Source organism: Plutella xylostella, chromosome Z (genome assembly GCF_932276165.1).
Source record: "Plutella xylostella chromosome Z, ilPluXylo3.1, whole genome shotgun sequence".
NCBI classification, from domain to species: domain Eukaryota; kingdom Metazoa; phylum Arthropoda; class Insecta; order Lepidoptera; family Plutellidae; genus Plutella; species Plutella xylostella.
In genome coordinates, this window is record NC_064012.1 from 10422585 (window position 1) to 10445067 (window position 22483).

The following is a 22483-nucleotide window of genomic DNA, read 5'->3' on the forward strand; positions in this document are numbered from 1 at the left end:
GGGTACAGTGGTTAGTGGGGCACACTGAATATTCTTGAATGCACATTAAAAACAATAGAACTTCCGTATGGCTCCCCGACCTACGCGCTTTTTACGGCGAGCTTACAGCGTCGCGTCGGAGCATACAGGTGTTTCAAAAGTGGTTATAGTAAGGGTAAGCCGACAGAGGGCGACTCAGGCGGTCATTATGAAAAACTTTGGTTCTTGTACATGATGTCGATTCTGTTTGCGCAAAATAAAATTTTAGCAATGTTAAATTTCTGCATCGTAGCAATTATCGGTATCATCACACAGTCAACTTATATACCTAAGCTTTCAAATACTTCAAGCTTATAAGTTGACTGTTAACGTTAACAAAGGTAACTACTTATGACAAAATATTATGTAACTTACTTATGACAAAATGTTATGGCCAAAACAACCAGAACTTTCAGAAATACTGAATAGGATACAAACGAGAAGTTAAAAACTTTCACCCCGCAGCCCGCCGTGACATGCCAAAACCTACATCTACCTATGTAGTAGGGTTTCGTTCCCGTGTTCCCGGGAATTCCCGTTCCCGGGAATTCCCGGGAAATTTGTCCTTCCCGAAACCGGGAAAAAAATAGCATTCCCGGGAATTCCCGGGTTTGATTTTTAATCTATTCTATGCTATATTTTCATCTTTATTTATCTGTTTCTCCAACCTTAAACCAAAAAAAAAAATCGGTAGGCTTGTCGTCTACGATCAGAAACTCGGTTTTGTTGTAAATTATTGGAAAATCATACGTGTTAATGTTTTCGCGCAGCTGCATTGCAAAGATAAATGACTCATCTACATCACCTTGTTTCACCTCTTTCTGATTCAATATTTTCATCTTTATTTATCTGTTGGTCCTACCGCCTACCTAAAACCAAACAATTGATTGGCTTTTGCATAATGTGACCAAAGAGGGCAAAGAGTATGTAAAAGCTATCACTAGTGTGACACCTGTCATATTTTTTTATGTTCCCGTTTTGTGTCCGCGTTTATCTTTTATAAAATTACAAAAAGAAAAAACCAAAATAAGAAGTAGGTTGAGCGATAAATCGTTGAATGAATTAATTTTTCTAAATCATTACCTCAAGAGTAATTAATTTACTATTTTAATTATACAGGGTGTTGCAAAAAGTGTATATTAAGCCGAAACCAGCATGTGCAGCATGTTATATCTAAGCCCGAATCTGAAATCAGAATTTCAAATCTCGCGATAAAAAATATTCATTTTCCATAGAAACTTAGTTAGTCACGTGACTTTTTTATTATGGAGAATGAATATATTTTTTCGCGAATTTTGAAATTCTGATTTAAGATTCGGCCTTAGATATAACATGCTGCACATGCTGGTTTCGGCTTGGTATACTTACCCTTTTTACAACACCCTGTATATGTCATAGCAATATTATTTTCAAACTGTTAATTATAGTACCTTTGTTATTGTTTAATTTACAATTAACAAAACAAATGATTTGGCATGTAAAACAAATCAATATAATTTTGGTTGTTAATTTATCTGACTTTTGCTTTTTTCTACCTATACAAGTGATAAAAGTATATTTGATTTAATTGTAAGTGTTTTAATAGACTTTTAATAGCCGAAAATAGCAAAACCAAGCATTTAAAATAAATTCCCGTTTCCCGGGAATTCCCGGGAAATCTTGAAAAAAATTCCCGTTTCCCGGGAACAGAAAAAGGTCGGGAAAAACGAAACCCTACTATGTAGTACGTAAGTTGTCGGGAACAGCCGTCGCGGCGCTCGCTCCACAGGCCACCTGCCGCGCCGCCGCCGCCGCCGCCCGGTTCCGTTATTATGATTCAGGGACGCGCCTCGACGCAATGCGCCTGCACAACCCGACGACATAACCTCACAGCGAAAACAGCCGGCCTTCCAAATTCAAAACAAGATCCTGATTGCAGATAGGGTAAGTAGAGTTTTTATTCTTTTTAAACTTTGACAGTTTGTGACAGTCTGGAACCTTTTTGGTTGTAGACTCTTCCGATAGATGCCGTGTTTTGTTGTTGTTTCTCGGACGTGTTTTGTTTATACCGCGCGATATCAAAACGAAGTTAACATTTTGCTAGTTACCTAGTTACATACTAAATACTAACTAATAGTCAAATTGAATACTTACAATAATTTGGATCCGAAAATCGTTGCCAAAACAATAACTTGATCGTGTTTTTAACTTTTTACCAGATTTATTCACCACTATCATAGACTGCTATTGCCACTAGGCTGGGTGGGTAGGTAATCCCATTGACTGTTTGTTTCGTTTTACAAAGTTAAGTAACTACTTAACTACCTACCTACATAAGTTAAGTATAGGTAAGATACTACTAAATTTAGATGACAATACTGCCATTGTAGATCAGTATCTTATCTAGATGTTCTTCCGTGAATCTAAATTGTTCCTATTGACTTAAGTACTAGAATCGACATCTAGTTAGGTAGGAAGGTATCTTATGCCTAAATCGGTAGGTAGGTAGAGTAGGTACCATCATAGGAAAGATTATAAGTACCAATATAACAATGTAACCTCCATTCTTACATCTACCTAGGTACTATACCTACTTACTTAATTTTAATTTCAATCATCTCAGCTGTTCGATTGATTGAACCTGAGTCCTGAAAAGGTACCAAATCTATTCTATGCTCTCGCTCTTTGAACAACTTAGGTCTGAAAATTAAAATGCCATCCTTCTTAATTTACTCTACAATACCCTTTTAGAAACCGGAGAAAGACAAAAATTCCACGCAGGCTAGAAACCTACCCGACGTCCTCGGCATGCTTAACTTAGAAAAAAAAGAATGTCTACATGCAAAAGCTGACTTTATTAGGCGCTAGTTAGGGTTTTCTTTGGCTCGATTGTTTTTAATTTATCATTGAGCGAAAGGGACGCGGGCGCCGCGCCGCCACCGCCGCCGGCGCAGGTAGTCTGCGAGCGACGCCACGACGCGACGTCATAGATTAGTTATGGAGGGGAATTGACGCAGATAGGAGATTGCTATCAGTTTCACAACTGAGGACGTCAAGTCAAGCTGAACAAAGTATGACGTATGCTGTGCTGCTTTAATTGACAGAACTTATATAAGTTTATGTTTATTTCTTTAGTTCAAATCTCCCTGGAGAGTAAAGAACTGTAGTGGAGTTCGACGGAACCCTAAAATTAAGACCTTTTCCAAAAAAATGCCAGTTTTCTTTTGTTTTTTTATTAACATTAAAATAATTCAGATTAATCGGTACCTCCTATCTAATAACTATCTTACTATTTAAAAGAAAATTAAAAAATATTTACTGATTTGTAACTTACCATGTTACATGCATATTTTTTATCGGGCTGTATGCCGGTCGCTGAGATAATCCTTTGTCCCTTGTGAGTGAAATTGACACCCCATGTCGATGACATATCGCTTCTAGTTGGAAACCTTATCTTTGCCCTTTATTCGCGACGTACACGCAAAACGACGTTTTTTTTCTCAAAATATTATTAGCTTTCAAATTTAGGGTAACTAATAAAAATAACTGCAGGTTATCTATGTAAGTACTTCATTTTATTTGAACGTCTTTACATTGACTTACATACTTACTCATTATTTACACTACGCAAGCGTTCAAAAGGGTGAGCTTTCGACCATAAGGACTAATCGTAGAGAAATGCCATCTATTGCATAACTTTCATACCTAATACAGAATGCACTGTAACTGCGGCTTCACACTTGGAACGTACCTACCTACGGTCCGTTTTTAACGGATAAGTAGGTACCTACTAGTGATGTAACGAATATTCGCATTCGCATTCGCATTCGCGAATATTCGCATTTTTTTGGATATTCGCATTCGCATTCGCAAAATTTTGTGCGAATGTTTGCGAATATCAGTACTTATTAAAAAACTATTTGAAAATAATGGTAGATAGGTTAACAAAATCTAAATCCATTCGTCTATAACCTTTTTATTACAAGTTACCCTGTTAATCACATTTCCAGTCTTACTTTATCATTTGGTATTATTTATTTACTTTAAGAAATAAAACTTTACATGTTGACAATGTTTTTAAGCTGAAGTGCACAAAAAATTGTCATATGACATTCTTTTTTAATTTAACTTATTTGTTTTTATTCGTTTTGAATATTTTTTTTAATGTTTAACTATTTTGAGGTATTGTGTCTAATTTAAGTCAATTAATGCACATTTGATTTTTTTAATTAGTAAATTTTAGGTGTCACTTATTTATGCAAAACAACCAAAAAAGTTATTGAAATTGTTTTTTTTTTATTTTCAGTTTAAAGCTTAAATTTTTTTCAAAAACATAAAAAAAACTTACATGTATATTCAATATGTTAGAAATGGTTAAGTTTCGGACAATACATTATAGGGTTCAATAGACTGAAAATGTCTTCCTCTATCACCTCTTGAAAGGATCAGGTCTACTTTACCAATAACCCTGAAGTGTCAGAGCAAGACAGCCATAGATTTAAATATTTTAAATGTTTCGTGTAAGTCGTCCTCAGAAACCGCACACAGTCACAATGTGTCGTAACAGTTACGGGGCTAACTAAAGTGTACTTTTAAAAAAACTGCGACAATTATTGGCTAGTCTGATTCGGAATGCGTCTAGAACGGAATGTACCTCGTCCAGTACTAGATAGTCACCAAACCATGCAAATGGCCCCAAATTTTAACACAAACTGAATATTCGCATTCGCATTCGCATTCGCGAATGTCGATATCAGATATTCGCATTCGCATTCGCATTCGCGAATGTCTAAAAACACACATTCGTTACATCACTAGTACCTACCTACCTACGTCATAAATTTATGCTCTACTCACGTATACAAAATACTGTGCATGGTGTGAATTTGAAAACGTACCTACCTTCACAATAAAACGGAATTCAGTAAAATGGAGACATGACGTGTATAGCGGGAATTAACTATGACCTCTACTTCGCGATGATGCCATTTCGTTGTTCTGAATGCCCAATAGATGGCACTGTACAAATAAAAATTAATACATAATTCTTTCCAGACTTACTATGCATATTTTTTCTATTTTATAATGTAAGTTTGTATTTTTAATTACTTTCTAACGACGCAACCATGAAGAGCCTGCTTTAGCCAAATTATGCTGTAAGTTATATTTTGTTTAGTTCTTTAACCATCTCACAGATGGCGATAGTTGTCTTCAAAAAGAACATACGATCTCAGATAAGCACACTCATATAAAAAAGCCCACATCTAAGGTCTCCACCTCCAGGTTTGTATTTTTTTCTTCCAAACTGGGAAAAATAAGTTGAAAGTATTTGAGCCAATATATTAATTTTTTCATCTAAAAAGGATCATGCACCGCTGATGCTATCGAGGACACACTGGCACTTTGTGGTTCGCTTATGTAAAAAATTATGAATGGGATAGCTTGGGATAGGTGTTTTGAAAAACTGATAAGTAAATATTGCCGGTTTTCCGGTTTTGAGAAAAACCAGAAACCACTTTTGCTCGCCCTATCGCCATCGAAAATGTGTACTTATAGAAACCGGTTCGCAGGTCAGGGAAGGTTGCCAAAGCTTCTGATATCCAAAATTAGGAAGATGTATCTACTTTAGGTAAGGTATGTTCATAAAATAATAGTTATATTATTATCACGATTTTCCATGAAAAAATATACCTACTTACAAGTAGGCAGGTATATTTTTCATGAAACTCGTGTGTTTGTTATAGTAACTAAAATCACAATATACGAATATTTGTACATACCTACCTAATGCCTTCCATGAGAACTTTCTTGTTATTATGACTGGAGGGGAGGGAGGAGGGGGTTTTGACTTTGAAGTCGTAGATTCTGAATTACACGTGCTGACATTAATATTTTCATAACAATCATTTACTCCAGTTATCTACCTGTCTCCAATTTGTAACTAGGTACATACGTAATAATATGACATACGCATGGACAGATAAATAATGCTAATACGACGAATTCAGGGTTTCGCGCGTATCTTCTTGCCATTTGCCAATGGACCCTAAAAATACTGAAGTCGACTGCTGGTGGCTCTGCAAGGCAATAGTAACTTTAATTAAAGAAAAACTTGCTATACCTGTTTTTACCCTTGCACAGGTTGACTTCTGTAACTTTTATTACCTACCAGTGTAAACTCAGCTTAACCGTTAGCAATGCCCTACTACAACGGTTCCTGAATACTTTTTCTAACCGAACCCTTATTTTTATACCACTTTTCTTCTTTCGGCGGAACCCTAGCCTTGAGCCTATTAATATACACATACAAATTTGCGCTACAAGTGCTAAATTTCAGTATTTCTTATAGAATTTTTGCGGAACCCCTGAGAGCCTCTTTACCTCTCACGGAACCCCGTTTTCCTCGGAACACTAATCGGGAACCGCTGCCCTACTGTACCCCTACACTACAGTTTGATTTAATAATACCTATGTTCGACATAAAGTTAAAACTCTGTTACAAAATGGTTGGCAGTGATGATAGTGCTTGCAGCTCTTATACAATAAATTTCGCATATCAATTTTGACGTACAAATTACACTTTATTATATTTAGTTTATGTTTAAGAATAAATATAAAATAGTGGACGAGGAAGATGCTATTTTCATTGTAAGATAGGATGCCATACATATGATACAAGTGGCTTTGTAGCACCTTTGTAGCTACTTTACCGTCTTTACAGTTACCTACATTCTTTCTATAAGATAAAAACCGGCAAAGTGATCTACCTATTTCTGTACTTTTTCCTATATTAATAAATAAAGACAGTGATAGGTAATCGGCTTCGCGCACCAAGGGTTACGTTTACACACTACAGGGTAAAAAGGGTATAAGTTGTAAAGTTGTTTAGTAGCCTTATTTTAATAAACAGGTTCGTATAAATACAATGAAAGTTTAATAAATGCTTAAAAATATATAGATAGTTCCATCAACAGATTCGCTACAATCATTAATTTTACCCGACTGCCGAAGGAGGAGGGTAATGTTTTTGATTGATACTAAATGTACCCAGATGATGTTTTCAGAGGGTATTTGCTTTTTTAATCAGAAACCTAATAAGTAATTTGGAGTTTCAAATCAGAAATAGCACTTATAAAAAAATAGCACCTATAATATGTAATGTTTCTCACTGTATAATATTTGTCTATGCTTACATGATGTGTAAATAAACTATTTTTGATTTTGATTTTGATTTTGATAAAATGTACACAATATAGGTACCTACTAGGCAGTAAATAAGTAGGCATACATGGCTGCTACATAATATATGCATACATTGAATATGTATCGGGTAGAGTATTGTTATGTTAGTATTATTTAATAGGAAATGTGTTATCTTACACGAGTATGGTTCCTATCAGACAAGGAATCATTTTTACTTTCGTCACTTCTTTGTGGGTATGAGATGTTTTTTTTGTTCAGGACAAAAATGTTTCAGAATGACGAGTACGAGGTCACTATAAAACCAATTAATTCCCTTAAAAAGGGTTTTATGTTAAATGGCACTGAAACTCAGTCTTTGTCAACAGCTATTTTTTTACAAAACGACTGTAATAACAGTCAGTGGGCTTTTTAGCCGTCCGATGCGTTTATATTTGTGTCTGGTGGGTTCTTATGTGATCAAACTGATCAAGCGGCTATTTGGAAATGTACTTTATTCTCTGATTATTCGTATTATTACTATTATTTGAGGGTGTATTTGTGGTTAGTGACCCTGACTGCTATGCCGAAGGTCCCGGCTTCGATTCCCGGCAGGGGCAGATATTTGTTCAAAGACAGATATTTTTACTCGCTGCTTGGGTGTTGATATTTATTTTAATATGTAGGCATCTATCTATGTACTTACCTATTTGTGTAGATATATCCGCTATCCTATACTTATATTATAGGTTCTACCTAGCTTGGGGTCGGATGGCCGGGCCGTGTATGAGATATCCCCTCATATTAAATTATTATATTATATTTTATTTAATATTACATTGTATTTTTTCTTTTTAAATCCGTAGTTATTACATAAAAAGCATCAGTTCAGCAAAAGAAATATGATAAAGCTAATGACCAACGGGGAACCGCAGTGTCGGTTAATATTACAGCCAGCGCTTGACATCAATCAAGCAACGATTGCACTCGAATAAGTATTATTTGTGCGAAATTTATGAGATACAATTACACGGTCCGGCCACGGCCTGTGTGAAACCCTATACCCTTTAAACTAAACATGTATTGTATTGTTAAATGTTATAAATCTTCCGATTTTAAACGGGTAGATAAATAAAATAATAATATGAGGGAGTTTGAGATGGCGGTGCAAGCATCTGTTAGAGAGAAGCCAAAGTTTTGTATGTTACAAAAACATTCAAAATGGAAATAATCATTTTTTAATAAATAGTTAATACACATCCATCTTTAATTTAGCAGACGAGAATCTGATTGAAATATCTAAGCCGCGAATTTCGTACGCAAATTCACACGCAATGCTGTGAACGTTATAAAAATCTCGTTACTCTTCAATAAATCAAATTTTCACGTATAAATTGACAATATTTGGGGCTCTCATGCTCAGCACGCCCCAAAACCACTGGCAACTTAAAGTTGATGACAAGATCCGCCACCTACGGGACCCCTTCATGCAAACCGCCGCCGAACAAACAAAACGGAGATGAGACAAATCACACCGCCGACATTTAAAAAACCTTTGTTTTGTATAACCCAAAAAGAAAGTAAAACAAGTTATTCCGTGCGTTAAATTACGTAATTTAGGTTTGGAAAGCATTTTATCAAAAAAGGTACTTACGTTGGTTCTAATTAAATTAAGCTGATGATCGCGTAACCATTCAAAGGAATTAAATCGCATATGAATGAGGTTATTTCGATGCTGCTAGATCATTTTGTTAAGAGACTCCTATAGCAGTGCTTGACCTCGTACAAAAAGTTAATATTAGTAGTAGGGACTTTTAAAATTGTGAAGGATATATCACACTAAACAATAAACATACCTGTTGTTACCTTACCTTGGTCAAACTAAAACCTTCTGTTTTTAAGTTTTCCCTTTAAAAGTTTCCATATTTCAAACATGGGCACGTCTCCCCATGTCTATAGTTCTTGAGGTTATATCAAGGACCCTTCTGAAGACCGCAGGGCGTGCTCTGCGGGTCTCCATTCTATTACTTTTTTATTATTTGCATTTAAGTATTCAAAATGTTTCTCTGTGACCCGCCAGCTCCTGTGGTGCAGCCGTGAATGGGTGCTTGTGGAACTAAAAAATAATTATTATCGCAAGTGTTTTTAAGAGGGATTTGCAATTTATATGTAAGTTTTTAAACTACAGTTGTTGTTTTTGAATTGTAATACCTACTACCATTAAAATAATTACAAGAAATAAGATATATTCTATTCTATTCTATTCTAATTACAAGATGCGGAAATACATATATTTTCGTTCGGGTGTGCAAAATTCCACACAGCGCTGAGTAGCGAGCTTTGGTTTTCCCAACAGTACCTCTACCTACCTACCTACTTATCCTCATAATGAAATCGACATACAGATCATAAATGTATGTAGCTAAATCAAAATTGTTGGCCGTTTACATCGTGGAGGAGCTTATCCCGCGGCTATTATAAGCACGGTTCACACTATAGCACGGTTCACACTATGCGCCTTCAACGCGCACACCGAGACACCGCGTCGTGCGCGCTTCGAGCGCAAAACCCTCATTATAAAGAATTATAAAATATGATAAAAAAGAACCCTTATAAAAGCCTCAAAACCCAGTAGCCAATGATTGCTGATCAAAATTATTATGTAGATGTTGTAACTGCGAGTTTAAATGATCACCCGGGCATGCATACGAGACTTTGTAGCACACTTTATAATTTATAACTTGTATGGAGTATAAGTATGTTTGTTATGTTTTTGTTACTTAGTTGATTCGTTAGCAATGTTCGTCTCGGTGATGTGTCGTTTAAATTCGAATGACGTACGGAAATTATACGAGTAGGTGGAACTACTGAAATGGATTCATAAGAAATACCACTATTCACTTTTTATACCGAAAGATATTTCATAATAAAGATGTGTAGTTTAAAATGGGTTTCTCCAAAGTAATAAGTATAACTAGGTCATACTTATTACTTTGGAGAAGTAGAGTCAATTTATTAACTCAAACCATGATGTTATATCAGAATTTCTTAGGTGTAGTATACGAGTATGTTGATTACAGGACTACAGTGTATCTTCCAGTTGAAACCAACGCTAGCCCAACACTAATACACAGTGTTTCGTCCAACCAGCCCACCATATGTAACTATGCAAACCCACACTTAGACCATAATCAAAACATATATTCCATTTAGGCAAACATTATCCAATTTAGACGGCCACACTAGATCACCTAAATTGCTCAATCAAGCTGCAGCTTACGTAGGTATACTATCGATTTATTATAATCCTAACACCTATATGGAAGTTAAACGGTACAGAAATGAAATTATGAATCGTGTCTCTTCCCGGCGAGAGAAGATAGTAATTAAATAATAACCCCCCTTCCCCCTCTTTGCAGTCAGGATCTACCCCCCTGGAACCCTAAAACATTTACATCACTTCGGATAAAGCTATGTTTGAAAGAGGAGGTGCAAGTATTGCTTTTGACTGCAATAGAAGTTAATGCTTCTCTACATCAAAGCGAAGTGAAATTCGGGAGTCAGCTAGGTGATAATATCTTATAAAAATATGTATTAAACACAACATTTTGTACCTTTAAAAAGGTGGACTCTGGCTGAGATTTAGTGAATTAGCTAGGAGATTCCATGAGAAAATCATTTTTTCCATTGGTTGCTTAATAGACCTAAGATAGTTAATTGATTTGGCACCCCCAGTCATCTGCTGTCATTGTCGTGGTGGTCGTCAGCCAGACAGTAGCAGATTGTAACTGATTGGTTAATAGATACATTGTTTCGCCTGCAGCTACTGCCGTATTAATACAGGTTATTGCTTAATTTAGTTAGCAGACTTGATGACACGTACTAATCCAGGCAACGCTCATGATGGTAAAGGTTACGTTAATTTCTCGCGTAGTTATACGACCAGGTTTAATTTTAAGTACCTAATCGAGTATATTTAATACACGAGCAATCGAGCATATATATATATATATATATGTATCGCTATCGCTGTAAATTTCACACTACCCAATTAAGTTTCTTTGCGCTTGTTTTATACTTTAATTTACATCACCCTAAACCGTAATTTCCTGGCAGTAAAATTAACGCTTCGGCCATTATTCACGTGAAGCTTCAATGCGTTTACCTATCTAACTGTGAAAAAAAAAGTGAGCACCCGTAATCTTGCCAATACCCGCTTTCCTGTCAAATAATTTACGTTCGGCTACGTGGCATGACAAAATACAGGCAATTTGGCGTCGCGGGCACGCATTATCAATGACATGTCATTTGCGACGGTGCGTATGCGTATGCGCATGTAGCAGCGTGGCGACGGCGGCGGCGGCGGCGCTGCGCTTGCACAGTGTAATTGCAATTATACGAGCGCATCGTAAGCATACAAAGTTTTCTAGACAATTTACTTGCTCCTTTCTCAATTTAGCTACGATCCGTCTGCATAGCGCACGACTATTAGCGGGCCGGGCTGCGCGGGCGCAGAGTCGGCTGGAAACGGCCCCCGATCACGAGCCCAGTAATTCATGCAAATCTATACGATGTAAAGTATCTAATTCGATCGGTCTGAAACAAAAACAAGCCTTAATGTTTAGGTGGGCCCGGCTACTGAGCAGCGGGAAGCCTTCATTACGCGCACAATCAAATCGTAAGTAATTTCAATAAATAACGTGGATGCTATGGCCCTAGCTATACTTAGTCGGGCCTTTTTGTTTATAATAAACAGTTGTCGAGCACGCGCGGCGAAAGCGGCTAAATCGCGAAATTGATATGTTTAGCGATGTTTCTCACGATCTCTGTATATACTTTTTCTGTATACTTAATTATTATTTTATAGTAGAGAGTTGGTTGGAACTTGAATTTCTAGTACATTTTTCACTAATATTGTAAAACTAAGAGTTTTCGTTTTCTTTTCGAGTTTCTTTTTTATATTTACACAAGCTTTCTCCGCGGTGAGCTTTGCTTCGCCAAAGGTTTTTTCGCGGGAATTCCGGGATAAAATGTAAAAATACGCCTTGCCCGTAAATCATACTAGTACATACAAATATACCTGATAAGAGTAAAGTGACAGAAAAACTTTCTCCGGACTATTGGAGAAGGCTGCTTATTCTAACTAATTCTAATTATCAAAGTAGCTTCTACTTAGTAATACATAATTCAATAACACACGTCCTCCTTAGTAAAACAGCACGAATAAATTAGAGAAAATTTAGCTACGAAAAAAATGCAATGAAACTTTTTCAAACGGCCAAGCAAAACCATACCTAGTTAGCGACCAACAATTCGCAACAAAATGGCAATCGTCCTACTACGTTTCACGGTTTCACATATTAAATTCTGATATAGCGTGTTGAAAACCCCGCCCGCGGTTGGTTGTACACGAATGATTAATCATGGAGATAACTTCACCAATGAAGGAAGGAAGCAAGCTACATTTATATTTTGTGACAAAATACCTCGCAGTTTGATCCGGACATAAAAACTCAAACAACCCTCGTAGGCTCGTAGTGATGGGCCGGCGTCGCCGGCAAGAGTCGATGCTCGTGACGTGAATGCTATCACATGTGAAAAGGTTCCAGTGACATTATGAAACGTCAATGGCAGATGTCACAGACTGCCATGCAGATACCTATATCGCCCCCTCTGCCCCTTATTAAAAACGTATTTGAATGATAACTACAAAATTTACGCAGTGCAGTTGTTATCATAGCAAAGTAAACTTGAATTGAAATTAATCGACGACATGTACATTATGTTTTTCCATATGTTTCGAAAGTTGTGGGCAAAAGTTAATAATTTTAATTGAGCAATATAAAATTTTAACAACTTTTTTTTGTACAAGTTCATCGATTAGTGTTACTAATTACTTTTATAGATACGGTTTCCGTAATGGACTCTCACCCTATGTGGAATCACAATACAGATACACAGATTACTATTACCGAGTAAGAGTGGCAAGACAGTATCCTCGGCCAGTCCTCAACCATTGAACGAGTCCTCGGCCGAGCATACTGTATCTACTCTCTTCGGCCACTCTATTCGGTAGGTGTAACCGGGTTATATGCGATCCATCGACAGTGGCAACCCATCCCTAGCCGGCTCCACACCCGACCCGTGGCGCGGGCGCTCTTATCGGTAGCATTTTACATTTTTATTGCCAGCGGATACGGGCCGCGCTACGGCACGGACATTATTATTTCTACCTCGCAATTATTGTTTAGAGAAGTCCTGCGAGGGGTTAGTCGCGCGACCAGTCGGCCTACTGGTCGGCGGATTCGCTAGGATGTGCTAAGTGATTCCACCCCGACAGTCGCGGAGCTGTTGTGGAAATTGTTATGGGGCTTTTAGTTTATAAGCTAAAGGTATAAAATGACGGTACATCACAAGACATTGGGGTCTAACAAAAACAATCTGAGACGTAATTCAGACAACTTTTTCTTCTATAAACTTTTGTGTCAACCTAGAGATACATTATTATCCTGAAGTACATAATAATATGTCCTAGTATAGTAAAATCTATATTAATCCCACGGGACTTCTAAATATAGGGTAACGTAACGTACCTTGGGACGCTTGTACCTCGGGACATTGATTGTATTTTAAAAACCGGCTAAATAAACACATTAAAATTCTACCCTAGGTATAGTATTTTACTCGCTTGGCAAAACTAGTGAGTCTCGTGATCATACCAGCATCGAGTATGTGGTGAAGACAATATGAAGTTTTTTGGAGTCAAAAGTAGCTTTTGTATAGTTTTTTGTGTTGCTTTATCTCATTGAGGCATGCTCAAAATAAAGACATGGATGTCACGTATAACTTTTCAGTTATTTAATTTTATGACATGGCAATTATCTGAAAGATTCCTATTAATCAAAAATAAATATATTTAAATTTTGGTTAAATATTGCTTTTTTGTACCTTGGGACACGATTAAATTTGTACCTTGGGACACTGTTTCCTATGGCTTTGTACTATGGAAAATGCAAACATCTAAATAACGCCTTATATCTCTGTTCTTATTAGTGCCAGAGTGAAACTAGACAGAAGGGAGATGCAGTAAATCAATAAGAACAGAGATATAAAGCGTTATTTAGAAGTTTGCATTTTCCATAGTACAAAGCTATAGGAAACAGTGTCCCAAGGTACAAACGTGTAACGTACCTTGGGTCAAAACAAGCCTTTTTACTTTTATCTTAATTTAATAAAATCTGGCCACACTAAAGCTTTAGCACAAATACTAGTGATAATAGATTATATATCCTACCGAATAAAGAAAATTTCACATTAATATCTTAGTTGTACGCTGCGATAGCTTCATTTAAAGTTGGGGTAGTCGAAAATGTCCCTAGGTACGTTACGTTACCCTACGTAATAAATATTATTTTTCGATCGAAGATTATAACTTTTTAAGTTCACAAACTGTGCATTCACACTGTAGAGTCGAAGCGAGACGTCTCTGAAGTTTTTAAAGGTCAAAGGACAAACTTCCCAACACGAAACATTCAGAGAAAGTTCATAAAACACTTCCTAATTACTTCCAGCGCCATTTGTATTACATATGTACGTATTAGTAAGTTTAACAGCACATGACGTCACACAATTTATATCCAATTTCCATAATTTAATAGGAAATAAGTTAAGAGGTGGAAAATAAGCCGTCGTATACTTGACTGCGTTTTGTGCCCAGAAGGGTATTGCGTTTATCCATTTAAAAGTCTGCGTTTATGTACTGAATGCGGTGTCATTGTGGATTTAGGAAGCTACTGTTGGTCGGAGCCCTAGTGTGTTGATAGAGATTAGTGTATTAATAACTAGCTTTCGCCAGCGAGCCTCGCTTCGCCTCGATCACAATCGAAGTTTGCCTCAAACTTACACTACTACTTACTACTAATATTATAAATAAACGTAACACTAGTAGGATGATTAAAAAATATTTTCATAAAACAAAATATCTTTCTCAGCTGTTTTATGAAAGGTAGATTGACGATAAAGTCTCGGATTTTTTTAAAAATAAGTAGGAATGTCCTAGTTGGATTGCTAACTTAGAATAAACCCCTAGAGCAGAATAACTCTTTTTACAGTAGGTAACATACGTAAAACTTTGTAAAAACTGGCTTTTGGCTAAACCAAAACACATTTTGCGTAAAACACTGCAAAGATAAACTGCCGTTCGTGAATACTTATAAATAGATATGACTTTATTGAATCGTCACTTCCTAGTGCGGCCCGCAAATTCAATAATCTCTAGGTGCCGTTCCCCCAAAACAAATTGAAGTAAAACGCAAATCTCCGCCGTAGAGTCGAAAATCTATAAATTAAATCGACTTACCTAAACACCAATAGGAAGCTTTCCAGCCACCACCTAAGGATTATGCACCAATCGTTCACAAGAGTTTGAATTTAGAATTTCCTGCGGCTCACTCAAGCCGGCGCGATCGGATATGTATTGACAGCTCGCTTGATTAGCGGTTCAATCTTGTTACTACGTAAATTAAGGGGGAATTTCAATATTATGTATAATGAGTTTTTTTCTTCTCATTTTTTCTTCAGCTGCTCTTTACGTCGAACTTGCATACAAAGTGTAAGGTATTCTACAAGACAATGTATTTATACACAGTGTTGCAAAAGCCGTATTGTACTCCGAAAGAGGGTGACTCAAGGGCTACTACTTATGCCCTGTATAAGTAATAAATATAACTGCAGATGTATATTAATTTGCCTGTTTCACAATGTCTGGATAGTGGCTTCTTGTAAGAGGCTGTTACTCTGTGTGCGACAGCATGTCTTTTAACCCACAAGTCACAAGTAGCCATGTCCCGATATTGTGAAACAGGTCCTAAGTAAATTATAAGTTACATACATAATTTACTTAATTGGGTTTATAAATTTAATAAGTTCAATATAACCTAACCCATCTCAATTCAACCCAGTTACATAATGTGTACTTAATTTGAGGCAGCGATGCACGCTCAAATCAGAACTGAGGACCACCTGCTTTGTCGCATTCAATAAGCAAAGCAGCTGTGATTATTAGTTATTGACGTCAATAGGTTACCAGCATATGGCCTGGCAATGCCTGCAACTAGATTACCTAGGTCTAGGTACTAAGCAATGCTTAGAGTAAGTCATATTGCTTCATCATTACCTGTCTGCTCATGATCTAACTCTATACAATCCTGGATCCTGACACTGAGTATTCATCAATCTATTGATATTGTTTCCCTAAAAGGTTCAGTTGTTCGTGTGATTAATGTAATAATAACTTAAATTGCACTATAATCATTTTATCTATAGTTATTTTGGAAAAAAATTATAACCATCTACGGCTTACCAGGTTGCCTAGTATAGTAGCTTAGCCTACGTACATACAATATAATTTTTAACCTAAAGATATGTGCGACGACGAGCAAAGCGATATGAGTAGGTACGTAAAAGCAAACCAAACCGTAGCGTAGCGAAATTGGAGCGTCCCCGTTAGCACAAACTGGTGCCTAGATAAAACCAAACATTTATCACTAAACAACCCAAAAACTACACACCTTGTACTCATCTCATGTACTCCCTTGCGAGGTAAGAAGAGGTGCATTGCTGCACCCACTTTTCGCCAGTGTTAGTCCTAATGTAATAGGGGGCGGGCCTATTGCCATTTTACGGGCACATCAAAGACCCGAGAACAAATATCTATGTTTAAACTAATATCTGCCCTAGCCGGGAATCGATCCCGGGACCTTCGGCTCAGTAGTCAGGGTCACTAACCACTACGCCATTCGGTCGTCCCATACACATGAACATCACTATTGTCTAATTATCCGGGTTTTTACAATATACCTAGGATTTTCGCAAATCATCCTAAGTACGACATAAATACAAAAGGCAGTAAATGAAATTAGTTGACGCGCCGTTGTAAGCGCGGGTAATTTCCGAGTCGGCCCGCACTCTCGCCTCCATTTCCGATTTATCTCTTATATTAGCGAAGGTTCTAGCCTTCATTATGACGGCTGCACATCCTGGGAGGAGCTTCGGGTACTTACTTCCCTAGTACATTATGTACTGGGATACTGTGAGAAAGTAATAGATAATGATTAGGTATCTTGTGGGAAATACAGGTGTTGAAAAGGGCGAATAAAGCTAAGGTAATTAAATTTCAAATTAAAATATAATAGTGGGAAGAGGCTGGGAAACTTATACATAGAGTTTAATTTTATTACATTTTCGGTCAGAATTGGTGATAACCAGAGACATTAACGAATCCAATAATAACGAGTAACGTCTGGTGAGCTGGGCAGGTATAGTGGTACACCATGCAATAAATATCGCCGTTACTGCTACGTTACTACGCTCGGCCGTCAGTAAACATGCATAAGGGCGGCGGTACACTGCAGGTAACTAGTGCAAATAGTCATAAAGCCAAGTACAGGCGGTTCCACAATCAATCGTACGAGTTGCACCTATGGTGTTCTAAATAACTGAGTTTCACACTGAGCTCTAAATATTTATTTATTTATTTAATTCTTTATTGCACGAATAAAAAATATATGTACAAAAGGCGGGCTTAATGCTAAGAGCATTTTCTGCCAGTCAACCTAAATAAGTAGTTTTTGGGGCTTTGCTTGATATACGTAAGTCAGCATTCAGGATGGCCGGAATAAATCTTTGCTGAGCAGCGCATTTTAATACATATTTTTTTAATATTTCGAAAGTTGTAATAGTTTTTCAAATCTGCATTATCATAAAACACATAATTTTAAAAGTTCAAACTACATGACTACCTGTTTAATACACTTTATACTTAAATGATTGAGTTAAAAATTAATAAAAAAAGGTAAAAGACTAAGGATCGATATAAGTTTTATCGACTAAAAAATCCTGTAAGTAATACCTACATATTTTCACAGATCAAGAACTCAAAAAATTACGGCATGTACCTATCTCATGAAATTGATCAAAATGTATTACAATTAGTTTTAAAATGGAGCCACCTGTACATACATATATGTCTGGGTTGGCTAATATTTAACGTGAATGATTAAGGAGGGTAGGCATAATAAAGTTATACTTTATTGACAACGGTCATGGTGTCTATTTGTGCGTCAAAGGCGCTCCCTATGACGCCCTCTAAGGCTATAAGTACACATACGATAATATGTTATTCTTACCTATGCAAACATAGTTCCTAAATAATACGCAATGTATGGTGCCTTGCCTACCTTCGTAATAGGTATTATGGATACTATACAGAGGGTGTACTCGTACCCAGTCAGTGCTTACGTCAAGCAAGTAAGAGCTCACACTAGGTAAATTAGGAAAAAAATCCGAAATACACATAAGTACATACAGATGTAACTTAGCCACTAAAAAGTTTAACCTAAGTCGCTTTTCGCTCCTGTTTGTATCTATGTATGTATGCTTAGATATTTTAAACTAAACAACGGATTTATTTTTAAGTGGAAGGTTTAAGTGCCATTTTCTCTATTGTCGGTTATCTAACCGACAGGGATTGATTTATAAATTAAAGGACATCTCTATATAAAATTCATGACAGATGTGTCAAAAGTTAACCACTACTCCCTGGTTATGCTCTAACCGAGAATGGAGAAATTGGCACTTATTTACCTTTTATTCCTGAATTCCTACGGGCAAACCTTTTTTCGAAGAAGAGGCCGCGGGAAAAGCTAGTCGATTCTACTCGATACACAAAAATAATCTCTTCAAGTCACAATGCAATATGACTTTATTGAAATCCTGGTTGTACATAAGTATATCTATCTGTTAATCCAATACAGGGGAGTCACTCTATATGTCGAAAAACGAAGTTTCGGAGCGCTGCTGCGCGAGCCACGACTCTATCTCGTTGTATTAAATGTGCCGATTGCAGGACAACTCTCGTTCGTTCATTTTTCGTCAGTATAGAGTAACCCCCCTGAACATCTAAACCCCTCGCAGCTAAATATCCACCACTTTTCAACCCACTAACAGGGAATCCTAGCGAGTATGCCAATCTTCAGGCCTTTGATATGTTGCCCAAACCATGTTTAGCTTTCATGTCACAGCTTAAACTAGGTTATTCAGATTTTAAGACTATTTAGTTAGCCTAGGGACCTAACTAATACTAGGCTAATATTTGGTTTTAGCTGCTCGGTCGGCTGACAAATTGATAAGCTTTTAGGGCTCGGGGATTATGTTTGAATGATAGGTAAAGCGTAGGGACATAGGTTTCAATACACTGTGGGCCGAAGGGAACTGACTCTTATTAGAGTCATAATGATACCTGTGTTCTTTGATCCAGACTGTACAATAAAAACGATCATAAAATTAATATTTTTAAACCTCACATCACAACACATAACATAGGACTTTCTACATAAGTCCATAAAAGGCTGAATGTTAATATTTAAAAAAAAAACATTTTATTTTTGTGTTTCAAATTCCAACGCAACCTCAGTATGCAAGGTAGATCATGAAGATTAGCCCAGTAAAAGTTGGTCAAATCATCTTGTCATGCTCACAAAGGGTGTTGTACTGGACCGGACAAAGCCAGGCGCGATTCCATTATTTATTATGTCGACTACACTGCAACGTACACTTTAGTGAGGCTGAGGCACTGGACTCCTTGCTATAGGCGAGCGGAATAGCCCTTAGCTTATTAATAATTATATTCTTCAGCTGCAGAAGTCGTGACCTACATGTATAGGTAGGTATTAAGAATATTTTTTCACGGTGGTGAAAAGTGATTTTGTTGAAGTTACAAAACGTACCCCTATCTACGAGTAGTATGAGATAGGCTATTCAAAATGCCAAATTTCAGTTTTTACAAACATTCTCTATAATACACACCATACACAAACACAAAGATGACACTAAAACTTGTAAGTACCACCCTTTATTTCCAACGTTGGAAACGCTTAAGCGTAAGCGTATGACTCCGCCAGTCCGGTAAGTCTCGGGCCTCGGGCTCAATATAATATTAAAAGGTACTACGTCTGGAGTTCGGGGTTAATCTTTAATGGGCTCGCATGCTTTACCTCTAGCACTGCTTGCCTTTATATTGTAATGAGCCTGGAATATTTAGGCGGACTTCAAGATGAACGGAATTTGCACTGAGATTCATACTGTCAAGCTTGAATAGATTACTCGGGCCGTTGTTAGGAAACGTTTCGGCGTTTGGGACCATTTTGGGTACGTCCTTGGCACGTTAGTCGCTTGAAATCTAGAATCGAGTGAAAGATTTGACTACTTTACTAAGTTTGTCACATAGTTCATAAGTATGTTAGTAGGTACGTTATGTCGATTAAATACGCATGATTTTACATTGAGTTCCATTTCCATGATACACGACGTTAAGTTTAACTAATTAAATTTTACAGACAGTAGACCAATTAAATTGGTAAGGTTTATTTTTCCTAACGTAATTTATAAAGGACACGAAAAGACATATATTTAGTACGATTCTGTCCATTATATTATTACACGGCTAGTAATTCCTGGTATTCCGTACGTCGACCATGACACGAGTTTACTTAATTAACAGTAAGTATAACTTAATTAACGCCTGCAGAAGTTTCACATATAGTTTTGGATAACATTCTACAGCCGTGTCGTGACTCGTGATACACACCAACTTTTCACAAACGACTAATTAAATTATTGCTAACTTTTGGCCCCGACTTGCAGTGCAGTGTAAGTCTGTATCTAATCTAATCTGTGTATGTTTGTATCGATGGGCCCATTCGTTTTATACCATAAAGGGCACTAGAATTAAAAGATATATATACTCAGTCACGCTCATATGAAATAATAGCTACCTCTTTTAATCTCGATATGTTTATCGAAACCACACACAATGTTCGCGAGTAGGAATAGTTGCACAATCACATAATGGGGAAAAAGTAAAGCATACTCATCAGTGACCCAGAGCCAAAGGGGTCACTCTAAACGACACAAAACGAAGTTTCGAAGCGCTGCTGCGCAAGCCATGCCTCTATCTCGTTGTATTAAACGTGTCGATTGCACAACAGCTGTCGTTAGTTCGTTTATCGCCAGTGTAGAGTGACCCTGCATCAGGGCCGTGCGTGGCCCGTGTACGCATCGTAAGTGCACTTGCGGTGGCACCCCTAGGGGCAGACCCCTCGCTGCCAACCCTAGCCGTGCTACAGATAAAATTATGCACTAAGCTCGCTCAATTACATTTTTAACCGTTCAGTGAAAATAGGCGTGTTATAAGTATAAATCAGATCCGTTTGTGAAATGGAATCGTATATAGATTCGTAATCGTATGTTTTTTAAAGACGTCATGATGGTGACTCTTTTGTGGTGAAGAAGATTTTGTTCCCTGTCCGTAGCGTATATTGCTGACGGGTCTTCGCTGTTAATGTGGCGATAACTTGCCTGCCAAGCATTGGGTTATAGCCTCTGTGCAACTCAAGAAGTTGATTATTTTAAGAGCAAATAATTTTTGGTTCGAAATGTCAGTTTGTTTAGTTTTCAGAGTCTTATTACTATCACACAAATGTCTCAGTATGTTAAAAGTAAACCTCACAGACACGTAGGTAATAGTCCCTAAGGTAAAATAATCACACTCATTACCTAGTTATATGTACTTAATTATTGGGGGTATTTAATTCCAACTTCGGGCAGTTCATTGAATCGGTGACGCGACGCTCGGCTGGATCCCGGCGTTTAATTCCATTTCGAAGAAGTTTTACTATAGCCGCAGATTGCATAGCACGTAACCATAGTGGTTGGCAAGTGCGGTGTATGTGGGTCTGTAAACAAATAACACTGTTACTAGGAATCGTACAGTCGAGCGCTCCTGTGGGGTTAACTCTATACTGACGAAAAACGAACGAACGAGAGCTGTCGTGCAATCGGCACGTTTAACACAGCAAGTTAGAATCGAGGTTCGCGCAGTAGCGCTTCGAAACTTCGTTTTCGTCATATAGAGTGACCCCTCTGTTCCCAAGCCACATGCGCTCGTCAAACTGTGCAACCTGCTGAAATGATTTCGATACTATTGTGTACGGGAATTATGTATGCCCAAGCCAAGATTGGTGTGGCCAAACATGCTGATTATTCAGTCGCACAGAATCTTTAAGTCGTTATAGACGTACTACGTAGTAGTTACCTCTAAGAATGAGGATATTTCATAATTATAATGTTTATCCAAGTAAGGGTGGAATTTTATCATTAACCTTCCCGTTGTCACGTGAAATAGAAGAGTCAATCTTGCCCCGATGCACCGCTCAATGCAACAAGAGCCTCGGCGACGCAAATTATATTT

At 37.3% G+C, this 22483-nt stretch overlaps 1 protein-coding gene across 2 annotated transcripts in view; it reads left to right on the plus strand.

The window, feature by feature from the left end:
• Nucleotides 1-1836: 1836 nt before the first annotated feature.
• The window catches only part of LOC119694861 (protein bric-a-brac 2), a 187258-nt gene continuing 166611 nt past the window's right edge, over nucleotides 1837-22483 (plus strand). The window contains exon 1 of one of the 2 annotated variants that reach the window (XM_038122219.2): nucleotides 1837-1941. The gene's annotated coding sequence lies outside the window, so the exon portion shown is untranslated. Of the gene's footprint in view, nucleotides 1942-11193; nucleotides 11855-22483 lie in introns of those variants that run through there. The other variant, XM_048632775.1, reaches the window with a different exon arrangement.